Genomic DNA, 13,243 nt, shown 5'->3' with positions numbered 1-13,243 from the left:
CCCTAACCCTAACCCTAACCCTAACCCTAACCCTAACCCTAACCCTAACCCTAACCCTAACCCTAACCCTAACCCTAACCCTAACCCTAACCCTAACCCTAACCCTAACCCTAACCCTAACCCTAACCCTAACCCTAACCCTAACCCTAACCCTAACCCTAACCCTAACCCTAACCCTAACCCTAACCCTAACCCTAACCCTAACCCTAACCCTAACCCTAACCCTAACCCTAACCCTAACCCTAACCCTAACCCTAACCCTAACCCTAACCCTAACCCTAACCCTAACCCTAACCCTAACCCTAACCCTAACCCTAACCCTAACCCTAACCCTAACCCTAACCCTAACCCTAACCCTAACCCTAACCCTAACCCTAACCCTAACCCTAACCCTAACCCTAACCCTAACCCTAACCCTAACCCTAACCCTAACCCTAACCCTAACCCTAACCCTAACCCTAACCCTAACCCTAACCCTAACCCTAACCCTAACCCTAACCCTAACCCTAACCCTAACCCTAACCCTAACCCTAACCCTAACCCTAACCCTAACCCTAACCCTAACCCTAACCCTAACCCTAACCCTAACCCTAACCCTAACCCTAACCCTAACCCTAACCCTAACCCTAACCCTAACCCTAACCCTAACCCTAACCCTAACCCTAACCCTAACCCTAACCCTAACCCTAACCCTAACCCTAACCCTAACCCTAACCCTAACCCTAACCCTAACCCTAACCCTAACCCTAACCCTAACCCTAACCCTAACCCTAACCCTAACCCTAACCCTAACCCTAACCCTAACCCTAACCCCTAACCCCTAACCCTAACCCTAACCCTAACCCCTAACCCTAACCCCTAACCCCTAACCCCTAACCCCTAACCCCTAACCCTAACCCTAACCCTAACCCCGCCCTCTGCCCCTGGGCCCTCCCCCTAGGCCCGCCCCCCGGCCCTGGGCCCATCCCCTGAGCCCGCCCCTAGCTCTAGGCCCGCCCCCTACCCCTGGACCCTCCCCCTGGGCCCACCCCTGGCCCTAGGCCCGCCCCCCCTGGCCCTGGACCTGCCCCCTGGGCCCGCCTCTGGCCCTAGGCCCGCCCCCTTGGCCCACCCCTAGCCCTAGGCCTGCCCCCTGGGCCCCTACCCCTAGCCCTGGGCCCCTGACCCCTGGCCCTAGACCCTGGACCCCTGGCCCTGGGCCTTGAACCCCTAACTTTGGGCCCGTAACCCTGGGCCCCGGGCCCTGCACCCCTAGCCCTGGGCCCCTGCACCCATAGCCCCTGGACCCCTAGCCCTGGACCCCTAGCCCTGGACCCCTGGCCCCTAACCCTGGGCCCCTGCACCCCTAGCCCCTGGCCCTGGGCCCCTGGCCCTGGACCTCTGACCCCTGGCCCTACACCCCTAGCCCTGGATCCCTGGACCCCTGCACCCCTAACCCCTGGCCCTGGACCCCTAGCCCTGGGCCCCTAGCTCTGTACCCCTAGTCCTGGGCCCCTGGCCAATAGCCCTGCACCCCTGGCCCCTGGCCCTGGACCCCTAGCCCCTGGCTCTGGGCCCCTAGCCCTGGACCCCTGACCCCTAGCCCTGCACCCCTAGCCCTGGATCCCTGGACCCCTGTGCCCCTAACCCCTGGCCCTGGACCCCTAGTCCTGGACCCCTGGCCCCTAACCCTGGGCCCCTGCACCCCTGGCCCCTGGCCCTGGACCCCTGGCCCTGTACCCCTAGCCCTGGGCCCCTGGCCAATAGCCCTGGCCCTGGGCCCCTGGCCCTGGGCCCCTAGCCCTGGACCCCTAGCCCTCGGCCTCTGACCCCTGGCCCTACACCCCTAGCCCTGGATCCCTGCACCCCTGCACCCCTAACCCCTGGCCCCCTAGCCCTGGGCCCGTAGCTCTGTACCCCTAGCCCTGGGCCCCTGGCCAATAGCCCTGCACCCCTGGCCCCTGGCCCTGGACCCCTGACCCCTAGCCCTGCACCCCTAGCCCTGGATCCCTGGACCCCTGTGCCCCTAACCCCTGGCCCTGGACCCCTAGCCCTGGGCCCCTGGCCCCTAGCCCTGGGCCCCTGGGCCCCTGACCCCTAGCCCTGCACCCCTGGCCCTGGATCCCTGGCCCCTAGCCCTGGATCCCTGGACCCCTAGCCCTGGACCCCTGGCTCCTGGCCCTGGACCCCTGACCCTGTGGCCTGTGGCCCCTGGCCTGTGGCCCCTAACCCTGCCTCCTACCCTGCACACCTGTCCCTAGCCTGTGCTCCTCACCTGTGCCTGCACCCCTCGCCCTGCCTGTTGCCCTGTACCTGCACCCCTGACCTGTGATCCTCGTGTGCACCTGCACCCCTAGTGTGTGGTCCCTACTTGCACCTGCACCCCTAACCTGTGCTCATTTGAACCTCCACCCCTAACCTGCACTCCTTCCCTGTGCCCGCACCCCTGGCCCTTGCTCCTCACCTGCACCTGGCACCCCTAGTGGGCACCTGTGCCCCTACCCTGTGTACTACTGTCCCCTTTGGCCCCTGGCCCTTACCTGCTGGTCTCTGGCTGGCGTGCGTTGTCCCTTGTGTGGTGGGCTCCTGCCGTGGTCCTGGTGGTGGGGCTCTGGCATTGTATGGGTATTGGGGCTATAGGGTTGGGGTCAGGGCTGAGGCTGCGGTTAGGGTTTGGGGCTGGGGTCGGGTGGGGAGGGTGCTGGCATGGGCTCAGCATTTTAGATTATTGCCTCCGGCTGTGGGGAGGGTGCTGGCAAGGGCTCAGCATTTTGGATTATTGCCTCCGGCTGTGGGGAGGGTGCTGGCATGGGCTCGGCATTCAGGGTGATTGCCTCCAGCTGTGGGGAGGGCTGCTGCCTGGGGCTGCTTTTTGGGGGGAATGGGGTGTTGTTTGGGGTCCTGGTTAAGGTTAGGTTTAGGGAATGGGGCTTGTGTATCGTACCTCTTGTGTTTGTTGTGGAGTGTGTGGTTTCTGAGCCCGTTCTCTTTATTCCCTGGCTTCCCCCTGGGCTCTTAGCCTTTATTATATTCTCCTGCTGCCTCCCCCTTGGGCTCTTGGCCTTTATTATGCCCCCCTGTACTCTCCCCCTGGGCTCTCAGCCTTTATTGTGTCCCTCCTTAGCTGCCACCCTTTTTGTGGTTTTCTAACCTTTTTTGTGTGGGTGTTCTCCTTCCGTGGGGGCTATGCCGCTCTCCTGGTGTGGGGGGGTCTGCCTGCTGTGGCTGGGTGGGCTAAAATGGTGGCCTGAGGGGTGCTGTGGGGTGGTGTGCGACTGGCGGGAAGGGGGGGCTGCCCTGAGGGGAGCCGGGATGGCGGGAAGGGCCGCCGTGAGGCGGCGCGGGGTGGGGGGGGTCCCCTGAGGGGACCCGCGGGCGGCGAGGGGCGGGAGCTGCCCTGAGGGGGGTCGCAATGGCGGGAAGGGCTGCCGTGAGGCGGCGCGGGGTGGGGGGGGGTGCCCTGAGGGGACCCGCGGGCGGCGAGGGGCGGGGGATACCCTGAGGGGGGCTGTAATGGCGGGGGAGCTGCCCTGAGGGGACCCGCGGGCGGCGAGGGGTGGGGGGTGCCCTGAGGGGGTCCGGGGTACCGGGAGGGGCTGCCGTGAGGCGGCGTGGGGTGGGGGGGTGCCGTGAGGGAACCCGCGGGCGGCGAGGGGCGGGGGATACCCTGAGGGGGGCTATAATGGCGGGAGGGGCTGCCGTGAGGCGGCGGGGGGTGCCGTGAGGGGACCCGCGGGCGGCACGGGGCGGGGGATACCGTGAGGGGACCCGGAATGGCGGGAGGGGGGAGCGGCGGGGGGGGGTGTGAGGCGGCGGAGCGGTGCGGGAGCGGTGGGGGGGGTGGCGGCGGCTCACGGAGGGCTGGCGGGTGGCTCCAGGCGGCGGCGGAGTGGTGCGGGACCGGCGGCGGCTCACGGAGGGCTGGCGGGTGGCTGCGGGCGGCGGCGGGTACCGGACCGGTGGGCTCTGGCTGCCGGCAGGTGCAGGGTCGGCGCGGGACTGGCGGAGGGGCGGTGCCGGGGGCGGGAAATACCGTGAGGGGAGAGGGGCGGGGCTAGGTTTCGCGCGCGCGCGAAAGAGGGGGCGGAGCCGGGGGCGGGGCGGCGTGAGGAGAGGGGGGCGGGGCTAGATTTCGCGCGCGCGCGCGAAGGAGGGGGGCGGTGCCGGGGGCGGGGCAGCGTGAGGGGAGGGGGCGGGGCAGCGTGAGGGGAGGGGGCGGGGCTACGTTTCGCGCGCGCGCGAAAGAGGGGGCGGTGCCGGGGGCGGGGCGGCGTGACGCAAGCGCCGGGGGCGGTGCCGGGGGCGGGGCGGCGTGACGCAAGCGCCGGGGGCGGTGCCGGGGGCGGGGCGGCGTGACGCAAGCGCCGGGGGCGGTGCCGGGGGGCGGAGCGGCGTGACGCAAGCGCCGGGGGCGGTGCCGGGGGCGGAGCGGCGTGACGCAAGCGCCGGGGGCGGTGCCGGGGGCGGCGCGGCGTGACGCAAGCGCCGGGGGCGGTGCCGGGGGCGGAGCGGCGTGACGCAAGCGCCGGGGGCGGTGCCGGGGGGCGGAGCGGCGTGACGCAAGCGCCGGGGGCGGTGCCGGGGGGCGGAGCGGCGTGACGCAAGCGCCGGGGGCGGTGCCGGGGGGCGGTGCGGCGTGACGCAAGCGCCGGGGGCGGTGCCGGGGGGCGGAGCGGCGTGACGCAAGCGCCGGGGGCGGTGCCGGGGGCGGCGCGGCGTGACGCAAGCGCCGGGGGCGGCGCGGCATGACGCAAGCGCCGGGGGCGGTGTCGGGGGGCGGAGCGGCGTGACGCAAGCGCCGGGGGCGGTGCCGGGGGGCGGTGCGGCGTGACGCGGCCCGGAGGGGGGCGGAGCGGCGTGATGTGGGCAGCAGGGGCGGTGCCGGGGGGCGGCGACTGGGGCCGGGCGGGGGGGAGCGTGTGGCGGGGGCCAGGGGGGCGGCGACTGGGGCTGGGGGGGGGGGGGCGTGTGGCGCGGGCCAGGGGGGCGGCGACCGGGGCCGGGGGGGGCGTGTGGCGCGGGCCAGGGGGGCGGCGACCGGGGCCGGGGGGGGCGTGTGGCGCGGGCCAGGGGGGCGGCGACCGGGGCCGGGGGGGGGGCGTGTGGCGCGGGCCAGGGGGGGCGGCGACCGGGGCCGGGGGGGGGCGTGTGGCGCGGGCCAGGGGGGCGGCGACCGGGGCCGGGGGGGGGCGTGTGGCGCGGGCCAGGGGGGCGGCGACCGGGGCCGGGGGGGGGGCATGTGGCGCAGGCCAGGGGGGCGGCGACCGGGGCCGGGGGGGGGCATGTGGCGCAGGCCAGGGGGGCGGCGACCGGGGCTGGGCGTGTGACGCATATGTGGGGGGTGGGGGCCTGTGATGAATGGGGGAGGGGGCTTGGGGTGAGTGATAGGTGTGGGGGGGGTATCCCATTACCTAATTCAATTACTGCTCCAGATGGGAGTAGCTATGTGATGACTAATTCATTCAATTAGTTGCTCCCAGCTGGAGCACTAATTAGGGGCCCTATATACTATATATAAAAAGAAGAAAAATAATAAGTCTGGTGCAGCAGTAGGGCTTTTAATGCTCCCTGGGAGTAAAAATTCTATATGTAAAACTTTTTTTTTTTTACTCCCAGGGAGCATTAAAAGCCCTACTGCTGCTTTTTTAAATTTAAGCTATAAAGAAAAGTAAACTTTATTTCTAACAAAAGTTAGAAATAAAGTTAGAAAGAAAGAGAAAAGCAAAGTAGAAAAGTTAAAGTTAAAGTTAGAGAGAAAGAGAAAAAGAGGAAAGCAAAGCAAAAAAGTTAAAGTTAGAGAGAAAGAGAAAAAGAGGAAAGCAAAGCAAAAAAGTTAAAGTTAGAGAGAAGGAGAAAAAGAGAAAAGCAAAAAAGTTAAAGTTAGAGAGAAGGAGAAAAAGAGAAAAGCAAAAAAGTTAAAGTTAGAGAGAAAGAGAAAGAGAGAAAAGCAAAGTAGAAAAGTTAGAGAGAAAAGCAAAGTAGAAAAGTTAAAGTTAGAGAGAAAGAGAGAAAAGCAAAGTAGAAAAGTTAAAGTTAGAGAGAAAGAGAAAAGGAGAAAAGCAAAGTAGAAAAGTTAGAGGGAAAGAGAAAAGCAAAGTAGAAAAGTTAAAGTTAGAGAGAAAGAGAAAAAGAGGAAAGCAAAGTAGAAAAGTTAAAGTTAGAGAGAAAGAGAAAGAGAAAAGCAAAGTAGAAAAGTTAGAGAGAAAGAGAAAAGCAAAGTAGAAATGTTAAAGTTGAAGAGAAGGAGAAAGAGAAAAGCAAAGTAGAAAAGTTAGAGGGAAAGAGAAAAGCAAAGTAGAAAAGTTAAAGTTAGAGAGAAAGAGAAAAAGAGGAAAGCAAAGTAGAAAAGTTAGAGAGAAAGAGAAAGAGAAAAGCAAAGTAGAAAAGTTAGAGAGAAAGAGAAAAGCAAAGTAGAAATGTTAAAGTTGAAGAGAAGGAGAAAGAGAAAAGCAAAGTAGAAAAGTTAAAGTTAAAGAGAAGGAAAAAAGAGAAAAAGTAGAAAAGTTAAAGAGAGAGAAAAGCAAAGTAGAAAAGTTAAAGTTAGAGGGAAAGAGAAAAGCAAAGTAGAAAAGTTAAAGTTAGAGAGAGAAAGGGAAAAAGAGAAAAGCAAAGCAAAGTAGAAAAGTTAAAGTTAGAGAGAGAGAAAAAGAAAAGCAAAGTAGAAAGGTTAAAGTTAGAGAGAAAGAGAAAAAGAGTAAAGCAAAGTAGAAAAGTTAGAGGGAAGGAGAAAAGCAAAGTTGAAAAGTTAGAGAGAAATAGGAAAGTAAAGTAGAAAAGTTAAAGAGAAAGGGGAAAGTAAAGCAAAAGAGTCAGAGGGAAAGAGAAAAGTAAAGTTAAAAAGTTAGAGAGAGAGAGAAAGCAAAGTTAAAGACAGAAAAGTAGAGTTGGAGAGAAGAGGAAAGAGAAAAGTAGAGAAAACACAGGAATAAAGACAAACAGAGGAACAAAGAAGAGTTAAAAGAGAAAAATAGAGAAGGACAGAAACAGAGTTAAAGAGAAAAAGAGAGAGACAAAGCAATAAGGAGAAATAGGAAAGCAAAGAAACAGAGTTCTAGAGAAGCAAAGAAATGGAGTCAGAGACAAACAAGGAAATAGTTAAAGAGAAATAGGGAAATAAACCTAGAGAGAAACATAATTGGAGAGAGTGAGGAGAAACTGAGAGACAGAGGTAGAAACAATGAGAAAAAGAAAAACAGACACAGAAATAAAGATAGACAGAGAAAAATAAAGTGAAGCAAAGCAAGAAATACAGTGAATAAATGACTAAACCACACCAAAGAAAGACAGGAGCCAAGGAAGGAGGGGGGGGCTGGGGATCTTTATTAGGGTTTTAGAGTTTATTCAACTTTATTGAATGGATTTTTGTATTTACACTCTAGCACAATATACAGAAACAACAATGTATACAAATAAAGTACAAATACAATCCATATACACACTGGTAAAAGTCCTATTTGCATACAGAGCAATACATGGAAATACAGCAGCAGACACAAATACAGACCAATACAGAGCAGCACAAGGCAAATACATATCAATACAATATAACAATTACTCTATTTCTGGAAAACTTGCTACATTTTGTTTTATTGTTACAGAAAACCCAAAACAACAGCACCACAGGGAGAACATACCAGTCATCCACCACACACACCTCTTTCAGCTTCCACACAACCCCACCATTGCTCTCATCGCAACCACTCTCCCCCCCCCAGGCTGCTCGGGAACGGGGTTCCCGAGAGCCTCCAAATTGTCCTGCCTGACAAAACCCCGGCCCAGCACGGTCCGCACCCAAACCTTGGCGATGAACATCGCCTCACAGACCGGCCGGGACCGAGGAAAAAAAAACCCAGCCGGGGGGGAAAAAAAAAAAAACCCCCCCAGCTGGGGTTTTTTTATTCTAAATTTAAAAATGTGTTGAAAAACCTGAAAGGCAAAAACCAAACACACAAGGTTAGAACCATTCCACCACACACACACCTCTTTCAGCTTCCACACAATCCCACCATCATCTCAACCACTCTCCCCCACCCTGGCTGCTCAGGAACGGGGTTCCCGAGAGCCTCCAAATTGTCCTGCCTGACAAAACCCCGGCCCGGCACGGTCCGCACCCAAACCTTGGCGATGAACATCGCCTCGCAGACCGGCCGGGACCGAGGAAAAAAAAACCCAGCCGGGGGGGAAAAAAAAAAAAACCCCCCCAGCTGGGGTTTTTTTATTCTAAATTTAAAAATGTGTTGAAAAACCTGAAAGGCAAAAACCAAACACACAAGGTTAGAACCATTCCACCACACACACACCTCTTTCAGCTTCCACACAATCCCACCATCATCTCAACCACTCTCCCCCACCCTGGCTGCTCGGGAACGGGGTTCCTGAGAGCCTCCAAATTGTCCTGCCTGACAAAACCCCGGCCCGGCACGGTCCGCACCCAAACCTTGGCGATGAACGTCGCCTCGCAGACCGGCCGGGACCGAGGAAAAAAAAACCCAGCCGGGGGGGAAAAAAAAAAAAACCCCCCCAGCTGGGGTTTTTTTATTCTAAATTTAAAAATGTGTTGAAAAACCTAAAAGGCAAAAACCAAACACACAAGGTTAGAACCATTCCACCACACACACACCTCTTTCAGCTTCCACACAATCCCACCATCATCTCAACCACTCTCCCCACCCTGGCTGCTCGGGAACGGGGTTCCCGAGAGCCTCCAAATCGTCCTGCCTGACAAAACCCCGGCCCGGCACGGTCCGCACCCAAACCTTGGCGATGAACGTCGCCTCGCAGACCGGCCGGGACCGAGGAAAAAAAAACCCAGCCGGGGGGGAAAAAAAAAAAAAACCCCCCCAGCTGGGGTTTTTTTATTCTAAATTTAAAAATGTGTTGAAAAACCTGAAAAGCAAAATCCAAACACACAAGGTTAGAACCGTTCCACCACACACACACACACACACACCACACCTCTTTCAGCTTCCACACAACCCCACCATCATCTCAACCACTCTCCCCACCCTGGCTGCTTGGGAACGGGGTTCCCGAGAGCCTCCAAATCGTCCTGCCTGACAAAACCCCGGCCCGGCACGGTCCGCACCCAAACCTTGGCGATGAACGTCGCCTCGCAGACCGGCCGGGACCGAGGAAAAAAAAACCCAGCCGGGGGGGAAAAAAAAAAAAACCCCCCCAGCTGGGGTTTTTTTATTCTAAATTTAAAAATGTGTTGAAAAACCTGAAAGGCAAAAACCAAACACACAAGGTTAGAACCATTCCACACACACACACTCACAGGCAGACACAACCACATAAGCACACACAACCTCTCACACACAGATACAGACAGTCACACGCTCTTCAGCTTACACAGTGACTGTAGCCATTCATCAAAACACTCCACCAATGAAAATACTTCGATACATCTTCCCTGGCTGCCGCTCCTCGACATCGAGCCGTAGATTCCGGGAAAATCGGTAGCATCGGTGACCGTGGAGATCCAAAGCCACCTCGGGACCTGCAAGAAAATGTGAAGCGGTCAGAGAGTGGCCCGTGGCTAGGAGTTATCCCCACACCAGGCCCATAAATTTTCTACCCAAAACCCCACAGAAAATAAATGAACCCTTAAGTTTTATGACTGTTCTACCTAACTGTGACTCTACATGCCAGGGCAGGGCGGCTCCGACCCTAAGCGGCGCACAGAGGGGCGGCACCCCAAATTAAGAAAAGATGACACGAGGGCTTGAGATGAGTCTCCAGAAGATTAATTCTTGAGCACAATACACTTAGAGGCGATGGAACCTACTGAAATACTGCGGTCATGGAGGGAGGGTCCGATACCCTCCCTCTAGAGGTCCAAGGGAATGACATGTGAAAAGAAGCCAGTACTAAAACTGAGAAGGAAGATAGATGAGAACATCTTGTGTACTTCCTCCAGTCTCAAGAAGTGAAAAGGTAAAGATGCCAGAATAAGCCCCATCTGGGAAAGTAGGCAAGTAGAGTACAGCCAATACGGCCCAGAACAATGCAAAAAAAGTCACTGATATGCAACAAAGCCCTGTGACACAGAGGACAATGGACACTACATAACATAGACACAACCTACAGAACATAGACACAAGTTGAAACTGCCCAGCAGTCTCACCTGATGGACCCAAGATTCCTACTGCAAGATGAGCCAGAGGCCGATGATGCCAAAGGAAAGAAAGCTCTATGGCAATAGCACATGATAGCAAAACATAAGTCCTTACAAGAAGTTGGTACCAAAGCTGTTAAGAGGATGCTCAAGCTCAGTAGGCCTAGAGAAGAAGGCAACAACTGCTGGGGGACCGGGGCGATCGCTCCGGACCCAAAGGCGAGCTCCTGGGCCAAAAGGTTTTGCGATGACATCAAGACTCGGAGAAGGCCGATGACATGAAGCTCGTGAGAACACGGAGACGGGTCGGAACCGTCCTGCCCGGCAAAAGGTCGGGTGATGCTGAGGAGAAACCCTCTCCCTTTACTTCTAAGGGGCCTATCCCTCTACAGCCCTCTCCTCTAAGCTAACTTCAAATTGCCTCCTGCAAGTCCAAAGGGTTTTCCCTTGTCCCCACCACCGATCCCAACACTTAGCTTTTGGAAGACGAGCCGACAAAATCCATCCTCAATGGAAATGAGCACACGGGCGCCATGGATGTTGATACGGTCCCCAGGGTCTGTTTTGGTGGCTGCAAAAATTCAGAAAAAAAATTCAGACCGCAGTGAGACGTCCCAAAAGCGACCCCTTCCGCAAGGCCTCCCTCCCTCCTAAGGGCCCAGGCTCGCTTACCTGCCGCTTCCAAACTTCACCTCCGCAGCTGCTCACGGCACCTAAGACAACAAAACGGAAAACGTCACTGTGGCCCTCGAGAATATTAATCCCCAGGGGTCCTCCGCACCAGTACCCTGGCTCACCTCAAATCTTCATCCGATTCCAGAGGCGGCCCAGAAAATACCTGCAAAGCGAAAAGGTACATGCTTAGCACACTGCCACATACCGCTCGCCTATTACTTGCCCCACTTAAAGGCCAACTCACCTGATTGTCTCTACTTCTTGGCACATCCAAGGCAGCAGCAGCACCTGCAAAGAAACAAAGCAAAAAACATCCTGAAAGACTCTGAAATCACAACCTCCCCCCTCCAATTAAAGTACACTGTACCTATAGCTTAAGCTTGCACCCACCTGGCTGCCAGCATCCCCGACCGGGACATCTTGCCAGTGGACCGCCTAAAATGCGCAAAAAATAACAGATGCTTAGAGCTGCACCAGAAATTGATAAGTGAGGAAGAAGAACTAGTTCAGTCCACTAGTCACCACTTACCTCACTCACTTCACCTTGATGGCTGAGATCCAGCTTGACCTCCTAAAAATAAAGACAAAGAACAATGCTGTAACACAGCCACCATTTGCGCTTGCTCCACAAACACAAATGGTGACTGACCTTCCGGTGGGAACCCCGTCACCCGGTCCAGGGCGCTCTGCCACGGATTTAATCCCTCCGCATCTGAAAGAAAGCGATGACAAAAGTCAAAGTGCTGCATGAGAACTTCACAGCCCCAGCTATCTTGTGTCAATCTAGGAATACCATCTAGAGGCCAAACTACAGCCTACACCACAAGTTACAAGTCCCCAGGCCTTGTCCTATTACACCCATATGCCAGACCGTGCAGCAGGGCAGAGCAGCTCCGGGCCAAATTTACGCAGACACCTGTGACACAGGAAAGGACAAAGGAGGGGATGCGATGAAGAGAGAAAACCCTCGTAGAGAAGAACGATCGCAAGGACCGAGAGACCGAGGAATGAGATGACCTAGGCGAGACCGACGGTGAGCCGATGAGGCTCGAAGAACCCCGGCGGAAGGACTTATTCCGAGAACCGCAAAGACGGATGCCCGAGAATCGTACGGTCAGAATCCTCTACCGCTCTTTGCATTCTGACAAGTCCTAATCCGCTATAATGGATCATTGCGGCATACAGCTGTGAATACAGCTCAGAACAAGACCATAAAAGACATCTGACTCGACGCTTCTAAAGAGAGATGCGATTCTGATACACCTCCAAGCTCTTGAGTCAAAGGATCGATGGTATCGGCACCGGGCCAAAGAGCACCGAGAGCAGAGATGCTAAGAATAACACCCAACATTTCCAATAAGCATCTCAAAGGGCTAAGGCAAAAGACCTGCAACAGAAGATGCCCAAAAGACACAGAACATACAATAGACAAGTGACACACACCGGGACTGCTCTGCTCTGCACACCTCGGCATTGTGATCAAAAGTGAGACTTGCCCTTTATGTGGCCTAAGGGGCCCCTTCCTGGACATCCCCACCTCCATATCTGACTCAAAAATCCCTCCCGGCGAGCCCTGACCCAACACCGCACATTCATTCCCTCAGTGGATTGTAGCCCTCAACTTATCTCTCAGGCATCTGGAGATGGGAATCCTCCTCAGGCACAACAGAAGGCCGGCTCACCCTCTGGGAAGCTCCTGTCATCACCGGGCTGTCGTCTCCTAGTCAGCCACAATAAAGAAAACCAAACATCACTACAGGAACTTAGTGGCACGTCGGCCAAAGCCCCGACAATTCCGCTACTCACCGTCCCCTAAGAAGGCCGGGGTCCTCCGACCGCACGCTTCGGCCACGCTCCGAGGCCGACGCCGTCATCGCGGGGTACGCCTGGGTTAAGAGGAGACAAGGTGGTGTGGCATTGCTGAAACTTAAGTGGACCCTCCCTCCTCCTCCCTCCCTGACTCACCGCAACTCCACGGCCGTGGATGTACCGGAAGGTACCTCAGAAGAGAAAATGTAAAGGCTTCGTTGCAGAGTCCCGTAATACTTCCAGAGCGCTCACGACGGTGGCAAACCGGGTCTGTCGGGCGGTCGGCGAGAAGGTTCGGCATAAAAAAAGCGGACCCCCTAAAACACACAAATGACAATGGATGCTTAGAACTGCACCGGAAATTGATAACCGAGCAATAACAACTCGTTCTGTCCACCGGTCACCGCTTACCTCGCTCCATCGACCTTGACTACTGCTATCCAGCTTTACCTCCTGAAAGCAAAGACAAAGAACAATGCTGTAACATAGCCACCATTTACAGTTACCCCACAAACACAGACGGCGACTGACCTTCTTGCGGGAACCCCCTCGCCCGGTCTTGGGCGCCCTGACACAGATTTCATCCATCTGCATCTGAAAGAAAGCGATGACAAAAGTCAGAGTCCTGCATGATAACAGCTCCAGGCATCCTGTGTCAATCTA

The sequence above is a fragment of the Aphelocoma coerulescens genome, chromosome 4A (genome assembly GCF_041296385.1).
Source record: "Aphelocoma coerulescens isolate FSJ_1873_10779 chromosome 4A, UR_Acoe_1.0, whole genome shotgun sequence".
Taxonomy (NCBI): domain Eukaryota; kingdom Metazoa; phylum Chordata; class Aves; order Passeriformes; family Corvidae; genus Aphelocoma; species Aphelocoma coerulescens.
Note: the sequence above shows the minus strand (reverse complement) of the source record.